This window comes from Thermobia domestica, chromosome 10 (assembly GCF_964235325.1).
Source record: "Thermobia domestica chromosome 10, izTheDome1.hap1.1, whole genome shotgun sequence".
Classification (NCBI taxonomy): Eukaryota; Metazoa; Arthropoda; class Insecta; order Zygentoma; family Lepismatidae; genus Thermobia; species Thermobia domestica.
This window is the reverse complement of record NC_137463.1, coordinates 122892289-122914690: the sequence shown is the minus strand read 5'-3', so window position 1 is coordinate 122914690 and position 22402 is coordinate 122892289. Positions and strand designations below refer to the sequence as shown.

Below are 22402 nucleotides of genomic sequence, written 5' to 3'. Positions count from 1 at the left end.
TACCACCGTCATAATACTGACAAATTATTTCTTGTTTTCAGAATACTGCGGCGGAAAGTTTAAAAAACGTTTTCTAGTACTATATGCCTTTAGATAATAAATCCAATAATTGAAAAACAACCAATAAATGTTAATACGCCGTTCCTTCATTGATAAATTTCACAGTTATTTCTTGCATTCGATTCATATCTTAAGAATAAGTTTTGTTTTCCCCTTTAATGTTCTATTTATAACGGAAGAGGTCAAATTTACTATTACTTCCGGTAATAATACTGATTTCCATAGAGCAAGAACGGAGAATGCTTTCAAAATGTGTTCTTCTGCAATTATTTCAAAGTTCCACGAATGGATACAATTTTTTCCGTTGAAACTCTATTCAAATTGGAAGGGATTAAAATTCGCCATTTCCGATTTCAACGTTTATCAATATAGAACGGGGTAAAAGTGCGGGGGAACACGGGGGGATGTCGTTCCCCACCTCGAAAAAATATGTAAGGCGTCCCCCAGTTCCTAAAAAAGTACAATGGGCAAAGATAGGCATAGTTTCTGGAAAGCAAAGTAGGCTATTTTTGGCATTATTCAGTTTGATCAGTTGCTACATTTGCTAATGAAATTTGACGTTACATGTTCTCCCTGAAATATATGCAAAGAAAAAAAAAAAGACTTTTGAACAAAAAAAAAAAAAAAAAAATCGGCGCTAGATACGTTAATTTATATATTTAAAAAAACGGAAAACAGGAGCTGATTTAGTGAGCTGCTCCCTGTATTTATCGCTAATTTAGCCAGTTTAAAACGACAATATTTTAAGCATTGTACGTCTAACTTTTGTTGCGTTCTTCAAAGTTTAAAGTTCTTAACATATTTTAGATTCTATCGAGAGTCAAATTCATGGTGTATATTACAAAGTGAAGTTTCCCTTTTCAGCATATAAGGGCAAATATTTTGCTAGCTTCAAATACTAATTTTGCATTTCATTGCAGTATATTTTATTATAAACCATTGCTTAATTCTATTATAGAATTGTTCATAATATTTGTCATATTATCTTCGACATTTTCAAGTAAATGTATCATTTTTCATTTCTCTATATAACGAAATGCAATGCCATAGTGACATTTTGCACTATGGTCTATGTTTCGTTAAGAACTAAAGGTGAGTATTTTATATCTAAACGAAAAATAAATTTAATTATATTTAGTTCCAAAAATAAAGTCGATGGAAGCAAATGTGCTGACCACACACAAAAAACTGAAGTCCATCTCCTTGACCATAGCTTATTATGGACTACAACTGAAGAGAATTCAATTTATTTTTTAGCTGTAAACTTATTCATAGTTTTTATTAATAGTAAAATCTAGAACAATTTTACGCTTGTAAAATTCTAGTTCATCTTCTTGGCTTGACAATAAATAAATACATAAATACTTGCAGAATATCAAATCGCACCTTAAGCTGTACCCATATGTTTCTCTTTACTGGAGTTCTATCTGATTAATGAAAAAATAAAAATAAAGAAGTAGTAAGATGAAGATTCGAACGCGGGAATGGAAATTCTGCACGGATCCAATGTGCTGTTGAACTAGATACACAAGACCTCTACACCAAAAAGGCGATAACCGTAAGCTTCACGCTGTGAAAGAACTTTTTTTTTTCTTTTTATTAACTTTTACAATATTTCTATAGTGTCTTGTATGAACTGCAAAGAGAGATCATAGTTATCAATTTGATTAGGGATTGAGCTTTTAAAACCTTTTAAAACGTTTAATTAAATCGCAAGGTGGTAGCAAGGAATGTGTAACGAATTTAATTCTCATAGTAAGGGGCAAAAGATACTATCCCGCGGAAAAGATGAATAAACTTATGTGACAGACAATGCATCTGTGTGTATTGACACATTGCACTGAAAGTTCTGTAAGAGTATAAGCCCATTGATCTATAGAAGAGATAACTTATATGAATTTCTTATAAGGGTTAGTCAAACTTCAGTCAGGCGAGTTCGAAAAACTTGCCATGTAGAATATAAAAAATACCCCTGAATCCAAACAGGTTCTGTTAAACCTTTTTTGTGCAGAGAGTGGCCAAAACTGCTGAAATTCTTCTAGTGGAGAAGATGAATAAACGTAAAATTACATTTGATGAGTTGGTAGGTTAAAATGCTGTAGCGCTGACATTGCAGCTACTTCCGGGTCATCGGGTCTGTCTGGATAATTAGGTTTGCTTGAGTTGCTGGATCCATCAGAGTGAGAGCGGGTTTGAAAAACAATTCCGACTCGAGTGGCTTGTATAAAAGTCGTGACCAAAGTGGTCTAAGTTGCACCAGGAACAAATAATTTACGAAGAAATAAGAGTTACGATATTGAAAAAAAAAATAAATAAATAAAAAGAATGAAACTTTCGCAATATGAGGAAACTAAACATGTCATTGTATATCATCATCATCGTAGGTATTCTGTCCTTACTGGCAGGTCTCTTGCAGCAGCTGAGAAGCTTCCATGCTCCACGGTCCTCCGCCAACCTCTCCTTCACGTATGATCTTTCTGTTTTTACATCATCCATTAATTGTAGTTCTCGCCCTCTTCGTCTCTTTCCCGCCACCATACCGTCTATGACATCCCTCACGATACAATTTCTGCTTAGGCAATGTCCCCCAACCAGTTTCTCTTCCTCTTCTTAATAATATGTAAAAGTGTTCTTTTCTCCCACACCATTTCTAACACCCACTCATTCGTTTTCCGCTCGACCCAACTAATTCTTTCCATCCTTCTTTACACCCACATTTCGAATGCTTCCAGTCGTTTTTCATTACTTTTACGTAATGCCCACGTCTCCGCCCCATATAGTACAACACTCCACACGAAGCATTTTATGAGTCTTTTTCTCTTTATTCAAGGTCCCACAAAACAGACCTTTCTTCCTTCTAAAGGCTTCTTTCGCCATTTCTATTCTTGCTTTTATTTCACGTTTGTACTTCATGTCATTACTAAGAATACTACCCAGGTATCAAAAACTATTTACTTGTTCTATTTGCTCCCCTCTCACTTTTATATTTGACACAGACCTCTTCGTTTCATTCACTATGGTCTTTCTAACATTTATTTTCATCTCATATTCTTCAAAGCCTATCCTCAGGTTTTCTAACATTTTATTGATTTTCTTTTCAGCTTCTGCAACAAGCGCCATACCGTCTGCAAATCTTATGCATCTAATCATTCTACCTCCTACCGAAATGGCGTCATCATCATATAAACTCTTTTTCACTATCTCTTCTAGATAGACATTAAATAGTGTTGGCGAGAGGCAGCATCCTTGTCGAACTCCCCTTCCAATTGCACTCTCTTCCGTCAGTTCTTCCCCTATCCTAACACTTACTTGTTGGTTCATGTATTATATAAGTTCCTTATGAGTCTTCGATCTTACCATTCCAACCCTATCTTCTTTAGAACTCCCAACAACAATTCTCAATTCACGCAGTCAAAAGCCTTTTCTAAATCGATAAATACAACATACACCTCTTTCCCTTTTTCTAAAAATCTTTCACCGATCGCCCAATAATAATCCAACAGCATCTCTTGTGCCCTTACCTCTTTTGAACCCGAACTGCTCCTCCTCAACTTCTTTATTTGTTCTTTCATATAACCTTCTGTTCATTAATCCGAGCAAAATTTTAGCTGCATGAGATATGATACTAATAGTTCTATAATTCTCACATCTCTTTGAGGTCGATTGTATATAGTCAGTTTAATTTTCCTTTTAATCAGAAACACTTTTCAGAGCAGATGCTAGTGGTAATTTATTTTTGAAACAATTTACAATACTAAAAAGGTACTGAGGAAAATATGTAACTAAATTTGAGAAAGTTGAAAAAAGTATACAGAAAAAAAGTTAAAGACTATGCATGCAAAATGTCTGGTGCTAGTGTTTTGTAAGCCTTTGACAAAACAATGGTTGGACAGGAAAGAAAATCTCTTGAGAAATGAAACTGAATAATGTTGCAGTATTCAAGCTTAATTTAATACTATTGCGATACTTATATTCAATGTAATTATATATCTTACAGACAAAATTCATTGCGTGACTGTTGATTACATAGAAAGTGTTGTTATGTATTGTTCACCACATTAAACATAAAAAATCATATTTGATATCAGAAATAACTTACACATACAAGACAACACCCATATTATTAATTTACGTTTGTATTATACAGATGAAAAATACATTGTTTAACGTAAAGGAAATGGTTGAACCATTCGGTGTGAAGTTTTTAACATAGTTAACACCTACCTCAAACTGGGTTGTTGTCACGTCATATTTATTAAAGTGCGTATCCTAATAGAGGAGAGAGGGTTAAAAATACATAACAAATACAGTACTTCGTGTTAGTGAGATGAAACTTAGTACCGTAAGACGGGATTACTTTGCACAAGATTTAACCCTTTATTTACGACATTATGAACCAATGAAGCTAGACATGATATCCTTAGTGCTTTTTGCTTGAATTGGAGTAAAATAAAATATTTTAGGGCAAGATTTGAAAAAAAATCTTCCCTGAATTTTTGGCGGTCCCTTTGACTCAAAAGTACCGTCAGGTCAGAAATGCCATTTTTCACAAAATGCACAGTATACAAGAAAATGTTTTAACTCTTTGTTTAGTGATTTTTTAAATAAAATATGACATTGTAAGTGAACAACTGACCTTTATTACCACTCAGAAATAAATGTAGACATTTACTATAGATATTCCACATTGAGTTGACACCTAGTCTTCTGTTCTGAGCACTGCTGTCGACTGAAGAAATTCCACTCCCTTTCGCTAATTCTCTCCCGTTTAGCAACAGCTGAACCCTTATTGGCTCAACGCGTGGGTGTGTCGAGGGTGAGCTTTAGTTCGCAATTTTGCCACGGCTCAAGACATTTTGGCAGCACTATAACCACAGTTGAATACAAGGTAACCTAAGTACCAACAGGAATAACGTCGAAATTAGTATACACATTAATACTAATTTCGATCTATTTCTTTTGAGCCTAGACTACTTTGGCACGATTGGAACGCACAATCTATATCACTGCACCAATAGTCTTTGATTTTCGGAAGTCTGTGGTACCCAAAGAGAAACTGTAAACCAAGAAACCCATAAATCTCTTCCACACTTATTGGCTGTATCTTCCTTTGTTTTTGCACGGAATACAAATTTCATTGGTAGACGATGTTATTAATGATATTATTGTCATAAAATGTCAGGAAATAATCAGTAGCGGTATCCAATGGATAGAATATTTCTGTAATGGGACCTTTCTGCAGTGTAAAAATCGGGATAGTTGTATTATATCCTTCTTCCGCCATTTTCTTGTGATTGGGATATTCGATGGAAGCGAACTTTCTTCATCTTGAACAGTAACTTCTGGTTCCCTGTCTTCGGGTAATGGCGATTCTCTGGAACAAGAACTTGCCTGTTGACCAGAACTCGGATTTTCATTATTTTCGTCGCTTGAATCCTCAGGCGTTACAACATTGTCGTCCATCTCTTTCAAGCAAAAAAGGATTTCGTCTGAGGGGAGCAGGCGTCTATGTTCAGCCATCTAAAAAAATGTTAGTATCTATCGTAGGAGAATTACATAAATATCGTACAAATAAGTTAATTTTAGAGCCCTATTTACTCAAATGTTCCTAGCCTGTACCTCAGTCGGTAGGGTGGCCGACTGCCAATCCATCGATCCCGGTTCAATCTCCGGTGGGTGTGGTAGAGAAACATTTCACTTCAGGCCTTAAGTCCCAGAGTAGTACTCTCAAACGGGTCGGGTCAGGTCAGAGCAGCTCGAGTCACTTGTCGGGTCAAGTTCGAGCTATTCGGGTCCCAGGTCGGGTTGGATTGGACCTTGACCCGACCCGTTGAGAGCACTATCCCAGAGGTTCACTCATCCTCTGAAAATGAGTGCCAACGAAAACCGGAATCAAACCATTCGAGGTTACTCAAAGCGGCTGGGAATAGCGGCTCACTGACCACGTGCACCCCCCAGAAAAGCCGCTTAGCTGGTCCTGGTCCTAACAGGCTGTTGCGCCATAATACAATTTTATTTACACTAATGTTACTGAGGAATCTAGTAGAAACTTACAAATTTATTAGAACAACCGGAAGTGTGATTGCTCATCAGATTGAGTCCCAAACTCTCCCCACGGGTACATTGCTGGTTGCGCCAATGAAACATCTGAATGTATTAATGGGTGCATTATTGGCGCGACCAGCATGGGAAGATTGGTCATCAGATGCTTTCCCGAACATTCCCTATTTACTTTGACTTGATTACGGTATCCATTTTTCAGATTATTTCCAAATATACATTATGTTATATAAAAAAATCATGGAGTCGAATGCCCCCTAAAACCCTGTCCACATACGCCACTGCTTGCATCTGAGTCAGATATATCTATGCTTCATTCATTCAAAGAAGTTGCAAACATATTTCACATTACATGGAGAAGTTTACTCAATTCTCCCATAAAAATCACAAAAACAAGTAAAATGAGCCAATGATCTATCTTTCCAGCCCGGACGGTACTTCAAAGGCAAGAAACAACAATTGGCTTTCTCGCACACAACAATCAAAGGATTCCGAAACTAAATAATGAATACATGAATACCGAGTACGTTGATAAAAATAAAAAACATCTGAGCACGTACCTGTTTTAATTAACTCTCCAGGACCTTTCAAATCCTTAGTAGCCAAAACTTCGTGGCACCCTTTCTGAACTGCTGAAACAAAATGGCTTTGACAGGGAAAATATTTCTTCTACATCGTGCAGCCAGCTGTTGATCGTTTTGCAAAACAGAGTGAAGCGTTACCAAGAAGTACCGTTCGAACACAACGTACGAATGATTTTCTATAACGTTTTCTTTCTGCGTGTACTTAAAAGTACCGTCAGTAAATAAAGGGTTAAGCCATTTTAAAGAAAATCGCATGTAACTTACAAACGTAATGATTTAGAACACTGTATTTTAAACATATAATAGCTAGATATGTAAGGAAAACATTAATGCAAGTTCATTAGTAAACATTCTGTATAACCATAGTTATTGAAATATAAACTTTGGTGCAAAGTAGCCCCATAGCTGGAGTTACTTTGCACAACATACAATAGAGCATGTTCGACATACGAACATAACGTTTCTGTGTAATGTTTTCCCTTCAGTATTTATACATTTTACTTTCTACACAAAACTGCATACAGTCTACAAATATTGATTTTAGAATGATGGTACTAGTATCAGTACCGTAAATGCGGGCTACTTGGACCCTTAAGAGGCTACTTGGACCCATACCAAAAACTCGTTTAAAGTCCCATATGCAATGAAATAATGAGTGAGTTCAGAGTTAGATCCGTTAGATGGGATCATAATGCAGGCGTACACACATTGAAACTAGTTCTGTGGTAGGCTACGATTGAGCAGCATTGGTGAGAAAGGTCGTTGACGAAAAGAGTGTATTTATTGAGCGCCAAACTTTTATGTGTGGACACTATTTGCAAGGAAGTGGAACCAATGCTAAGTAAACACATAAGTAGTTACATATAGGTTAATGAAACTGACATGGTAAACTTTCTCATATAGAATAAGATGTGTGCGTAATTGCATTATACAGTATATGAAGTGTGTACATATGACCTGGAAAACATGGATATTTTGTGCCACATCTTTTGTTATCTTTATCCTACCCCATCCTTTGTTATCTTTATCAATGAAAAATAAAGGTCTGTTGTCACGTGTCACACAAGTAAGGACTTTTCATTGTTTCCTTAAGGATACCGGTACAAAATGATACATCAATATAAAAGATTGCCTGCAGGTCGAAAATATGCTGATTTTTCATAACAGCTTGAAGAATGTTTACCAGCAATTCACTTCGGAGAAAATGTCGCGAAAAGAAACAGAAGCTCACTTCAAGATAAGTCGTTCCACCATAGAAAGAAGATTAAAGAATAGGTCAAGGCAGAATCCGGACCATCTGAAAGTGTTCACTGAAGAAGAAGAATTAGCCTTCGCTAGTCAAATTGATAAAGTTTGTGATTTCGGATTCCTCGTTAATTAACTTGATTTATTGTGAAGTCCTATTTAGCCATGCATGGGAGAACTGTCATTGCTTTCTAAGACAATCTTCCCAGTCAAGATTGGGTGAAGTTATTTTAGAAACTGCACCTCCAGTCAACGACTAGATTCGCTGCTAATATAGATAGGGCTCGTGCAGCTGTAGAAGAAAACGTAATCAGCTATTACAGTCATTATATTTGATACGGTAGTACCTCTTAATATGTTCTCTTTGTGGTTTGCAGTAAATAAAAAGTGTTGTTCTTGGAACACCTACGTCCTACTTAGTCTCAGAGCAGATTTCAGTGGTTTTCTGTAGGAAAATATGGGGGTGAGTTCAAGTAGCCCGAACGTGAGTCTTACTTGGACCCATTTTTTACAATAATCGCCTGTGTTTTGTTTTAAATATATGTAACTAAAACTGTCCTGGATATGTACAATAAAACCTGTAGTTCCACTTAATATGAGTTATGACAATAACTTTGGAGTTTTCGTGGATGAAAACAGGCCGAAAGAACGAATTTATTGCAAAATTGGGTCCAAGTAGCCCGCGTTTACGGTACTTAATTTGAATTATCGATATTTGTGAAGAAAATTATGTATTTTCTGCTACCGGCACAGGATTCGCATTCTCATTTTTTAGCATATGTCCCACAAAATTGCCAACTCAGGAACAGAAAAAATCCCCGTGAACTGATGTGCTTTGGTTATTCCTTATGTCCAAGAATATTATGCCAACCGTAATTAGTGGGAGATCTACGGGATTTGGGATTTTCAGGCTGACCCACCCAAATTGCATGATTTCTTTCTAAAAATCAAATGTTCGTGATTTCTATGAGTATAAGCTGAACCCCCCCCCCAAAAAAATTTCTAGTCATTTCTAAAGGAAAACGAAGTCTTTGTGAGTGAAGCCTCTCTCAAACTACTTTACTAGATCCGCCACTGTTCATAATTTATTTTCCAACAACACATTCATTCCATCATCTTTCTAAATAGGAAATTTACCTAAATTTAGAATACAGGAGGTTCCAGTAGTAATAATTCCCTATCTAAGCGATATTTTGGACCGATGCAAAGTAACTCCGAGTAGAGACTGAAACTACCTTCTCCGTTTTCCTTTTTTTATGACTTTAAGATGCTTCAGATTTCAATTTCAACTATTGCATCAAAGTTCCATTATACAAAGTAGTATTCTACGAAACTGGCTTAACTTTGACGGAAAATCTTGTACGTGATATCTTTCAAATTTTGGCGGTCTTTACAGTGACTGCTTTTCATACCTCTACAACAACGAACCCTCTAGGTAATTAGATGTTACAGTTAGATGATCTATCTTACGGTGCCAGTGGAAACTTTCTCTTTTCTGTTCATGGTTTTGCCGATAGAGGGCTGTGAAACTTTTCATATTTTGTTCGAAGTAACCCCTGATGTGCAAAGTAATCCCGTTTACGGTATATACAATCCTTATTAAAAACGAGTAAGCACGTATCCAAGCATTTTGCTATAAATTTGGGTATGAAGTGAGGAAGAGGGTCCATTTCTATAACTTTTGTTCATTTAAGAATGATGACATCGAGCTTGTATGTCTTGTGTTCACATTAAAACGTATGATCTACTAGAAATGATTTTTTTTACTATAGTGTTTGTAGCATTTGTTCCCTGTCTGATTTTTATAATGTTACATTCATTAACACGTGTGGTGTAAGAGGAAGGTGAAACTAGGTATATAAATATATTCGTTTAAAATATGAGCCCATCTTCCATCGTATTCAAATGTCAGCTTTCAAGTGGAGAGAAGGCAAGTTCCAAATACGTGGTGAATATGCCAAAGTGATATCGTGATTGTCTGTCTGATCGAATAACATGAACTGTTCTTAAACCTTTGATACACCAGTTTTTTTTCTCCACACCAAACTACAGGTTTAATTCTCATAGTCCGCATTTGTTTCAAAGCAGTCCTTATTACCTGATCAAAGACTTCTGTCCGGCACTATACAGAAAATGCCCCCTCAATAAAAGAGATTTTTTTTTTAAAAAAAAATGCTAGTACATGTTCTGTTTATTTATAATAAAGAACAAATGTACAGATTTTCAGCTCTCCAAGTTGAATGGCTTGTGAGATACTAAATTTTTCGCAAAAATTCGGACCCCCTCGCGTAACATAATGAAACCGATACGCATATGATAACTCCCCAGTTGGGATTGGAGCCTAACTATATACCAAAAATCATTTCATTTGAGTTTGCAATTTGGATGTGATGATTACGCACACATAGTTACATTCAATTTTTTATATAATAATTCATATATTGCACATAATTTACACATTTTTCCCAGTAGTTATTATATAAAAAATAAATGCGACTTTGTGTGCCTAATCATCACAGCCCAATTGCAGTCAAATAAAATGTTTTTAGGTGTATTTTTAGGCTTTAATGTAAACTGTGGTGTTAACATATTGCGTTCATTATAATAATATCCTAAGGGATAGTGGGGATCCGAATATTTGAGAAAAAATAAAAAGTATCTCACAAGCCGTTAAATTTACGGAGCTGAAATTCAGTATATTAACTCTTTATTGAAAATGAACAGAACATCTCTTAGCATTTTTTAACATCCTCCTTTATGGGAAGGGTGCACTTTCTATATGATAAATAGATAGTGGGTTACTTTGTAAAAATTATCGAAAACGATCGATATTATTTGAGAAACAAGTTGAGAAAGAAGAAATACAGCCGGGTTCGATTCCCGGCGGGAGCTCATGTGGTTCGGATTCACGTTAATCCGTACTTCATGCCGTAAGCGTCGGTGGACAACCGATGGGCAACTAGCGACATCTCCCCAAAAATTGGCGGCCCGGCAGCGACGATCCGCGGTGGCCACTCTTCCATTTTAAAAATTATACCACCGGCGGCAGACAAAGCACCAATGAACCCACAAAATTACTCTCCCAAAATATGTCAAATCACCTGCATTCGTAATTTGTTTACATTAAGGAGAGTCTGGAAAAACTAAAAAAAAAAGTTTTAAAAAATTGTCCCGGGGAGGGCACGAGCCACCAGCCTTTGGATTACTAGGCGCGTGATCTTCCGACTTGGCCATGGAGGCGATGAAGAAAAAGTCGCTTGTAGAGGCATAAATCCTTGAGGTATTTTTAATTGGGCTAATCAGAGTGCTCCTGTAACCATGTATATTCGACGATAACCGTTTGAGATCAGATAAAGTCCGTTCGCCATGTAATTTTTTAACAAAATGATGCTCGTCTATTTACTTTATTTCATGGTTCTCAAACATTCACTTTCAAATGATCGGCTAAAGTTTTAATCTAAATTCATACAATTATATGCACCCATCTCAAGATTTTTCACTTCGTGATGTACAGCCAGGGGTTACTCTTGACTCTCGTAGCTCACATTAGGAACAATTCGTCAGGAAAAAATAATATATAATAATAACCGCATGCACATGACTGGCGATAGTTCCTGCTGGTTCCTATGCGGTTCTCCGCGACGAATCGAAGAAGTGCGGATCAAAATGAAGTCCTCGCTGCTATGCGGTGGTAACTTCAATATCCCGACTCTAGATATCTCCTTCGACTCGACGAAACCCTGCCGCCATTGGTACACTAGCGGCAGTCCTTCGACGCATCGATATAGCGACGATCGACATTTACCGGCAACTGGGCCACTAGGTGTTGGCGACGTTTACGGCATGGGATTTCTATGAGAAATTCAAAATTCACATTTCAATTTGAATTTTTCAATTGTTACTTTTTCACAGGTTTTTTCCAATATAACTCAACGTGTAGAGCAATCTTTAAGCTTTCTAATGGTGTTTGTTTCACGTCCCTAGTGCACATATTAACCATTCAGTGATAATTTTTAATAATCGCTGTAACGGAAAAAAGCCCTTTCTTGATATTTTTGAACAGCCTGTATTGGGACACTTTCAGGAGGAGAGAGGTAATATTTGCGATTTTCTCATCTCACACTGTAATAAAGCTGTGCATCATTTTTTTTATAAAAATCGGAGATGGTGAAGCCTGATGACTTGTTGATTTGACATGGAATGTCCCTTGATTCACTTTTACAGTTTTTCCAGTAATTCTTTAAGAACATAGAAAAAAACACAAAAACATTGAGGACAGTAGAAAGCACAAAAACTATTCGCGCGTTCTTCCCTTGCCTGCAGTAAAACAATAAAATATGAAGAGGATGCAATTTTTGGTCCCCCATCTTCTAAGTGTTGTAAAATCTGTAAAACCAAACCACACAAACAGCAATATTAATACACAAAACGCTCAACATCTTAGCTATTCACAATATAACTATTGCATGATCCGAATTACTCCAGTATATCCACAAATCATCATTTGTCATATTTTACCGAAATACGTCATGACTTTTCCCAAAATCTGATACTTTAAAGGTTAATACGTAAAGTTCATTGAACTCATCAATTATTCACTTACTCTCTTATGATCATAAAAACCTTTAGGGTACTTCCCGTAGATATAGATAGGTGAAATTTAGTATCCAGGCTTCGTGTAGCATGCAAGTAAGCAAATAAAAAGCAACAGGATGATATTTCTCTCCGCCAAGTCCTCTCCAATGGGCTGTGTTGATTATTCAACAAGAAGGTGTGAAATCCAATCAGAATATTCACAAAATATAAAATATGTAGCCAAGTCTCGACTTTGCAATAATAATAATAATAATAATAATAATAATAATAATAATAATAATAATAATAATAATAATAATAATAATAATAATAATAATAATAATAATAATAATATAAAGGAATAACAGAATTACAATATCAATTACTTAAACAATACCTTCCAATAAAGAAAAAATAATGAAGGCTCGCCGGGATTCGAAACCGGGTCACTGTAATGGCAGTTCTCTGCTGTCACATTTTGCCATCAATTACCCAGACAAAGATAAGAAAATAAACTAGTAGTTATCGTACATAATCGTAGCACACAATATTTCTACACGTGTTGATATAATTCAAAGAATGTGAAAATAATTTCTGTCGTCTTTTCTTCTTTGGAAACTAGAAGGTAAAGAAGAATTATAGCGATGGGCACGAGCGAGTTTTCACTCAAACTCGACTTGAAACAGACATCTTTGAGCTCGACTCGAGAACTCAACTCGAAAAATTTCCTCCAACTCAACCCAAATTCGACTCGAGTTTCGATTCAAGTCGAGTTAAAGTGAGGAAAATCGAGCCAAATACTGTGTGTAGTTTCAAGTATTCTCTTCAAATATCCTACAGAAACAATATAATTATTATCAATGCTACTACTACTACTACTACTACTTATTATTATTATTATTATTATTATTATTATTATTATTATTATTATTATTATTATTATTATTATTATTATTATTATTATTATTATAACAGCATGTATAAACATGAAAGACAGGTATGAATACTAACCACTAGTTGACTGCTGACCTCAGTAGTGAAGTCTACGAGGCAAGCACATCATTCACGAGGTTCTGGATTCGAGTTCCAGAGAAGCAAGCATACGCGCTCAAACCAAAAATCGTTACAAATTAGAGGACGCCGGCCAAATTTGTTCAAAATTGCTTGACCTGGGTTTAGGGTTCTCAACGGCTCGAACGGATCGGCTCACAGCTCATTCTCTATCAAGCCGAGTATGTAGCTCACCCACCCAAGCCGGCTCGAGCCGAATCAAACCGAGCTGATGCCTTACCCCAATCAAGCTGGCTCGAGCCGATGGCTTACATGAGCCGAGTAGGTGCCTCATCTCAACCGAGTCGCCTCGAGCTTTTCGCTCAGTTAAACCGAGCTAAGTCGATTAACATCACTACCAGGGCTAGGCTGCTTCGGCTCAAATCTTCGACCGTGCAGAACTTAGCCTTGGTGGTAAGAAATACAGTATATACTTATGTTAGTGCTTACGACATTTGAGGGTGTCTCGTTATAAAAATTAATTGTAGTCTTGTTCATCGAGACGAGACGAGATGCGAGCATTGTTGCATCTCATGAGCAACACTAAGTATATTCCACATTACTGGTTACATTTCTCATAGCTTTCGCTTTCCAGTCTAAACAGGTAATGATTTCAAAACGAGTTTAAACGAGCTAAACGAGCGATCCCTTATCAAACGTGACTCTACTGAAACTCGATCTCAGAACAGTGACTCGACTTGGAACTCGACTCGAGAAAATTACCTTTGACTCGACTCGAAACTCGATTTGAATGCGCTTCGAGTTTCGAGTCGAGTCGAGTTTTAGCGCGACTCGGGCCCATACCTAAAGAATTGAATTGTAAATCTGGACCATCACTGAAAACTATGAAGTAGCCTTAACTTGAAGAACGTTTCGTGGTATGTTCCTCATTGAAGAACGTCTATATACGTTTTTTTTTTTTTTTTTTTTTTTTTGGTTTAAAGAAGAAATCTCGAGTAAGTTATTGTGACACTCAGATAAGCAACGTCTCCTTATAGAGGGATAAATCGTTGAGTCCTTTTAATTTGACCAACAGACTTGCCCTTTAACCGTGTATATTCGACGATAACCGTTTGGAATAAGATAAAATGCGTTCGCCATATAATTTTATAATAAAATTCCGCGCATCTATTTACTTTATTTCATAGTTCTCCCATATTTATTTTCTAATATTCGGCGACAGTTGCCATCGCAATTCATACAAGTATACGCATAATAATAATAATAATAATAATAATAATAATAATAATAATAATAATAATAATAATAATAATAATAATAATAATAATAATAATAACGTAAACAATAACTTCCAATAAAGAAAAAATAAATGTCACACCGAGATTCGAACCCGGGTCACAATGCGAGTTCTCTGCTTTCACACTTCGCCATCAATTTCTCATATAAAAATAAGAAAATAAACTAGTACTTATGTTAGATAAACATAACACAAACTATTTCTACGCGTGCAATTCAAAGAATGCGAAAATAATGTCTGCCGGCTTTTCTTCTTTAGAAATTAGAAGTTACGGTGAGGAAAAATTGCAGTAATGTAAATCGGGACTAGTTAAAAACGATGAGGTAGCCTCATCTTGAAGAAGGTTTCGTGATATTTTCCTCATTGACGAAGATCTATATAACATGTTTTTGAGTTAAAGAAGGAAACCTCGAGTAAGTCATTGTGACACTCATAAGGAACGTCTCCTTATACGAGTATTAGTAAAAGTATTTTGTGTATAGTCTTACGTGCAATGATTTTAACTAGCTAATAGTCTAGATGGAAGATGAATTGGCGCGGTAGGTATGTGGTTAGCGCATTGAACTTCTATTCGGCGGACCCTGGTTCGAATCTCGGTCAGGTTCTAACTTTTTTAAATGTTTCAATTTCAATACATACTCAGTGTCACAAGCAAGATCTCTCCTCCATAAAGGAAAAGATGTTGGAATGAGGGGAATTGGAGAAGGTCTCTCAATGAAGGCAATCAATCATTTACTAACTTATTCCAGCAGTTGTTCTAGATTTGATATTTTCAGCTACTTTCAAGCATTTTCTGATCTATACATTGTAAGTATTTTTATTTCTCTAAACATACAGTATATAAAGAAATAATACATTACATACACAGCAATATTAAGATAAATATATGGTGTTCTTTGGTAAACACGATCCTAACCCTAGCGATTCATCTTAGAATACAGAATTGTTTCGTTCGTCACCTACTTTACAATTTTACGTGGACAAACACCTAGATCAGGGCTACCAACTGCTGTCAATGCCGAGAAAAGTTGCGTGTAAGTTGAGTTGCATCTGTCTAGGCGTTCTCACAACTGCAAATTACGTGGACCCCAAGCAATGTAATTAAAGCACTTAGGGGGGGGGGGGTAATTTTGTGGTTGGGTGTACATACGACAACGTGAATAGTATTATTAACCTTCTCATACACAAGGTTCATCACACTCGAATTTCAATAATTTTCGGAGATGGTCGAGCAACCATTTTCCCGATCTTTGGGCCACTTCAGATGGATTGACCCCGTACTGCTTACGTATCTATATTTTACATTTTGTTTAGTCCATGGAAGCAAACAAACTAATCGAATTTACAGGGATGTGGTTTGTGTCCTAGAGAACATTTACCAATTTTTCTTCCTTTGGCAATTCCAAAATTTAACGGATGATCCTATGTAGCTCCTTCTAAATTTAAGTGAAGTACACTATTATACCTATGGACCTATTTAAAAGAACGAGTCCTTAAATTCGTCCATATAACCATATGATGTTATTGAGTATCATCAAAGAAGATAAATAAGTTTAACAACCTAACATGAGTTATGAGGTATCGCTTACGTTTATAGTTTTTAGTTATTTCTTACCTACAGAAGGAAATAGGTGGACCTACCAGATTTACAGTGGTATATATCTAGTTGATAGAGAATGTTTATCAGTTTGGTTTTCTAATACTTTTTAAGTTTGAGTGATGCTTTAACACATTCTCACAGATCTAAAAATGGGTGTGTTAATCTACCCACGTCGATTGAAAGGGAATGGACACTTGTTCCCATCCATATACCATAGCGTAATAAAGCCTCATCAAAGAAATATCTGAAATTTTAATTTTTGTCAATCATTTACCCATAAAAGGAAACAAGATGGACCACCCAAACTTACAGAGGTACATATCCCAGTTCTGTACTTCCAAACAAACTTAAATTTGATTATGGCAAAATTTAGGGGTGATGTCCTATGTACCTCTCCCAAAATTTAGGATTAGGACAAGGTACCCCTGTAAGAATCAAGGGGGGATGGTCCCATGTATGCATAGATCGTTGATCCTGGGCCAGGTGTCTGGGTCTTGACGCAGGGGTCATCAAAACTTTTGCTGACTAAGCGTTCATAACAGGACCAGTGTTACTGCGTTTACTGATTTTTAAAACGATCCATTAATTTTTAAATGGCCTTCCTAAAACAAGTAGTGAGTTCATCACTGGCATTGGCAGTTGCCAAACTTTTATTTAGGGTATTACGCACTTTAATTTTGGTGAGGACGTTTTCTGGTTTCTCTTAATCACAGGAAGCAAATACAATACAGTGATATCTCTTAGTTCGAACTTTTAGAATGTTCTAGTGTTAGAAACTCTAAAATTTTACTCACAGTTCGAAATATATTTGTTAATTTGAACCAAGTCCATCATATGGCAGTATAGGTGAGGGTCTGGAGTTTAAAAGTTTTTAAGATCTTTATAGGAGCTGAAAATATCACGTTGTCTTTATACTTTGTATTAATTATTTAGAAAACTACTTTTACATTATACGGTATATTTATTTACTTTTTCCTGCAAAATTGCTTTATGATGCTTGTTGAAGTTGTTAATTAACTTGCATTATGCACTGTATGCATGAATTGAATTTACAAATATAATACAGGGTGAGTCAAAAGTCCTTGGACACCTGCATACGTTTGACGGGAAAAGTAAAAAGTGATGATGGGAACAGAGGTTTCATGAGGGGCCGCAACTTTTGGAGTGTATGTCATTCATGGTCGCCATCTTGAAATCCGCCATTTTAAGTTCAAGTCAATTTTTTTAAAAATGGGAATGGGGTGTATGACACATGAAATAACACTAGCTTGAGCTCAAGAATTTAGTAGTGTAATATGTTTTTTCTATCTTGTACAGTTTAGAAGTTATTAATGAGGGGGGAAATTACCTTGATACTAAATGCTACAACACATGTTCTACGTGTTGTCCATCCCGTGCAATGCACAACTGTACTCGCCGCAACTACTCTGACTGCACACGGAGGAGAATGTCTCCTGAAATTTGGTCACAGGTTTGTTGGATGCGATCCTCCAGGTGTCTCAAATTACGGATTGTCTCAGCATACACTATCAGCTTAAGATGTCCCCATAGATAAAAATCAAGGGGCGTTAAGTCAGGGGATCTGGGCGGCCACTCCACGGGACCACGGCGACCAATCCACTTCCTTGGCAGTTGTTCATCCAACCATTCACGAGCACCAAGTCCATAGTGTGGAGGGGCTCCATCGTGCTGAAAATAAGATGGGAAAATGCCGTCATCGTTCAGTGTGGCAGGGAACACAAGGTCCTGCAGCAGCATCAGATACTGTGGTGCAGTTAAGGTGTTGTAAATGAAAAATGGCCCAATGATGCGGGTGTCCCATATGCCACAGCACACCATCACCTTCGCTGGACTATGTTCTCGACTCGGGTCAACCCAGTTCGGATTTGCGTCACACCAGTAGCGACAATTGTGTCGATTAACCTCCCCGTTCAAAGTGAAATATTTCTCGTCGCTGAACAGTATGTCCTTGGCAAACGCAGGATCCAATTCGTGTTATTCAGTAGCCCACATGCAGAACTCCAACTGGCGATCAGGGTCATCCTCGTTCAGTTTATGTTGCATGTGCAGCTTGTAAGGATGCCACTGATTGGCTTGCAATATCCGGACAACGGAGGATTGGCTTATTACACATGTTAGGGACACACGACGGGTACTTCGTTTAGGCCTTTTCACAAACGACGCAACAACCACCGTTACAGTTTCCTCATTGGTGGCAGTCTTTCGTCGCCCACTACGTGCCCTATCTTGAACAGAGCCCGTCTCCCGGAATTTGATGATCACGTGAGCCACCGTGCTGTGTGATACCGCTTCTCTGTCTGGGTGCCGTCTCTTGTAGTCAGCTGCTATTGTTCGATAGCTGTGTTCCCTGATATAAGGATGATTCCGATCTTCTGTTCACGTGTCAGACCCATTTTAGATCACTTGGAGCAAAGAGAGAACTGGGTCAGTATCAAGGTAATTTCCCACCTTTGAACATTAATAACTTCTACACTGTACAAGATAGAAAGAAGCAAATTACACCACTAAATTCTTGAGCTCAAGCTAGTGTTATTTGATGTGTCACACCCCCTTTCCATTTTAAAAAAATTGACTTGAATCCAAAATGGCAGATTTCAAGATGGCGGCCATGAATGACATACACTCCAAAAGTTGCGGCCCCTCATGAAACCTCTGTTACCATCATCACTTTTTACTTTTCCCATCGATTTTCAAACTTATGCAGGTGTCCAAGGACTTTTGACTCACCCTGTATAACTATTAGAACTAAATTACAATAAGTACTGTAGAATGAATATTTACATTTTTCCTGTAATTTTCTGTAAAATGATTTCATATGAACAACTAAAAACATTAAGATTTCAATAGAATTGCGTATTGATATGCGTGTATATAATTTTTGTCCTAATTAAAACTATTGTTCAGTAATTTCTGTGTTATTACCTGTATTGCAATTACCTGTAACTGAAAATTCGAGTAGATTTCTACCACTTCCGGTTACAGTAGAGTAATTAGAGTGAAGAAATAATCCATTCTTAGGACGCTTGATTGATTACAGAATACCGATTCTCGCTGTATATTACAATTTTTACTTTATAGTGATCAATGTTAAAACCAGAAGCGGTTGATTTTTGTCACTTTCGGTTTGAATGAACTCGATTCCAAACTTTTAACTCTTTATTTACATCCTGGATAAAGCTGACGGTGATCCATGAATTAGTTCTTGAGTTTTTTTAATCATCTGAAAGAGTAGACATACATTTTTTTTTTAATTTCCATGACTACGGACAGGGAATTTTGGAAAACCATACCTAGCAATCAGTTTCGAGATTGGGTAAAATATCATCTTCCATTGATGTTAGCACATGTTTATTGTAAGTACACACTGCAGTAACTTAATGTTTAAGGGATTTGTTCCTTGTAACATTACTTCCCCTAATTCTTCTTTGAAATAACAGAGTAGTGATTTTTTTTCTTTCCTGATTTATTGAAAAATTGAGTAAATTAAGTATGGCAAAAAATTGATTAAATCTAAATCCCATGTGACATTCAAAACTCGGGAACTAATAGTCCACATGAAAATATTTCGCATGTATATTAAGCAGGTTAAAGTCTACTTTTAAGACAAGTTTAGTCAAGATCAATGAGTTCTGTAGATCGTGTACGATATGTACTGTCCTTGTGATATATTTTTTAAATGTAATGACGACGAAATGTAAAGGACGAAAAACTGTTTATTTGGCCACTTATAGTTCAACAGCAAATGTTAACTTACCTACCAAACTTAAGGAATACTAATTGCAAATTACTTGATCTACGTAATTTCACAAATGTACGGTAAAATTAAGTAAGTGTGTCCAACTTAATAGATTACACTATGTTTGAAACTACGAATGGTTGCTTCCAAGAATTATAATGATGAACTGCCGCTTCTTATAGTTTATTTCAAAATAACATTATAAGGAAAAAGAGGTTTGAAAGGATTATAAAAATAATAGTCTGTAGTTTTCTTTGATTTTTTATTATAAAATTAATATCAACATTATGACTAGAGTATAAAAACATGTAAACAATAAATGCAAACTTGAATTTCAGTTCAAGCACGAATTCATTAAATGCATTTCATATGTACGGAGTAAAATGTACTTTGAATGTAAAATATATCTTGTACATATTAACTTCATTTTGACAATATCACTTAACCTACATAAATTCAAAAAACACTAAATATCTATTTTACTCTCTTGTTCTAATTAATGAAAATTGCGAAAAAAACAATATATACTAAAAGGTATATATTGCGAAATGTAGTAACTTATTTGTGGAAAGTTTTTGTATTTAAGTAACTTGACTTCTCATTTACTTTCTGAATGCAACAGGCAATAAATTGAATAACTGCTCGGTGATTCTTTTTGCTAAATAAAGCATTCTTAAAATATTCTTATTAACCTTTTTTCATGAGAAACTAGTATTTTGTTTCAGAATGTGAGTTTCAGGATGATAGAATGGTATTATTTCATACAACTAAAAACAAATAAAGTTTAGCAATAACGAATTAACAAATTTTTACAAAATATGAAAACACTGAAACAATACGATAAAGGAAAATAGTTTCGTTTGTAGCAACGAAGGTTTTGTGCATAACTCTTAAATGAATTATGACATATGTTGACAACTTCAATATGTTTTGAACATTTGTTTCTGAATTTCAGTTCTGCACCCTTGTTTAAACAGAATATACCTATCAAGTTACAAATTTTGCATTACGGAATTTTGAAAATTGTTTCAAAATTGTATCTTCAGAATTTAAATAAAAAAACGTTTAATGTGTAGAAAAATTTTCATAAAAACTAAATATAAATATAACATAATGCGAACAGAAATATAACAAAACACAAATAATTAAACTGTTATGCTACAAAACAGACATAAAACTGCTCTCTACTTGTATCACGAGAGAAATTAATGGAAGTTGCTTCACATCTTACAAACATAGTTTGGAAATATTTCATTTCTAGATTTTGATATGGAAATACAAATCCACTCAAGTGCTGTGGAAAATAATGTAAGAATTGAGACCGTTCTTTTATGATATTATTTAGAAAGAATACAATTGTATATATTCTTTTACTAATGCACTTTTATCTGTACTGTTGAGCTACAACATATCAGAGTTTGAGTTCACGGTTACTAAGGAAACGTATTTTAGTACATGTGTACACAGCATAATGAGCTAGGGCGATACAACCACTGGAGTCATTGATCTATAGAAATTTGAAGACTACGTCACTGTATTCAATTAGTCTCAATTTTATCCATACAACTTAAAAATATCTCTGCGCTGATAATGCTAACAGGCTAATTTACTTGTCAATTAAATGTGGTTGTTTCACTGATTCGATTTTAAAGTCTACAAAATTGTATACAGTCTGCGGAATTTATAATTAACGTTAACATCCGAAAGACAAGGTTTTAGATTCCAAGTGTATTTGGAACCCTATTTCCTATGAATTTAGCAAATACAATAGTTTAGACTTTTGTAACAAGTCTCATATAGAAAACCACTTTCTTTTTTAAATGAGTGTATCAACTATTTGGTTGAAGTTAATTCTAATATTGTAATCATAAGGTAAGACCACCTGCTTTGATAAAGGCCACAATTTTCGAAACTGAGAATAAATTCCACTTCATACGAATACTTCTCTGTTTGTTTAAGGGTGCAGACTATTAAATAATTTTGAAAAACTAATAATTTTTCTTTTGCCCGTTTTTCGGAAGTGGAAAGAGGTAATAAAATGTAACTTACCACAATAATATATAATGTTATTGTACACCCGAAAATATAAATCGGAAGAATTTTCAGTGTTGCCATCCATAGAAATTACAGTGTGACCAGAATTTGAATTACTCAAAAATCTAGGTTAAGGCAGTGACTAGAAAAATGAACTCAACGGTAATTGATGACTTACC

At 35.8% G+C, this 22402-nt stretch overlaps 1 protein-coding gene across 3 annotated transcripts in view; it reads right to left on the bottom strand.

Annotated features, from left to right (window-relative positions):
* Positions 1-22402, bottom strand: part of LOC145662694 (dynein axonemal intermediate chain 7-like) — a 450989-nt gene that overhangs the window by 213917 nt on the left and 214670 nt on the right. The gene's annotated exons all lie outside the window — the stretch shown is intronic.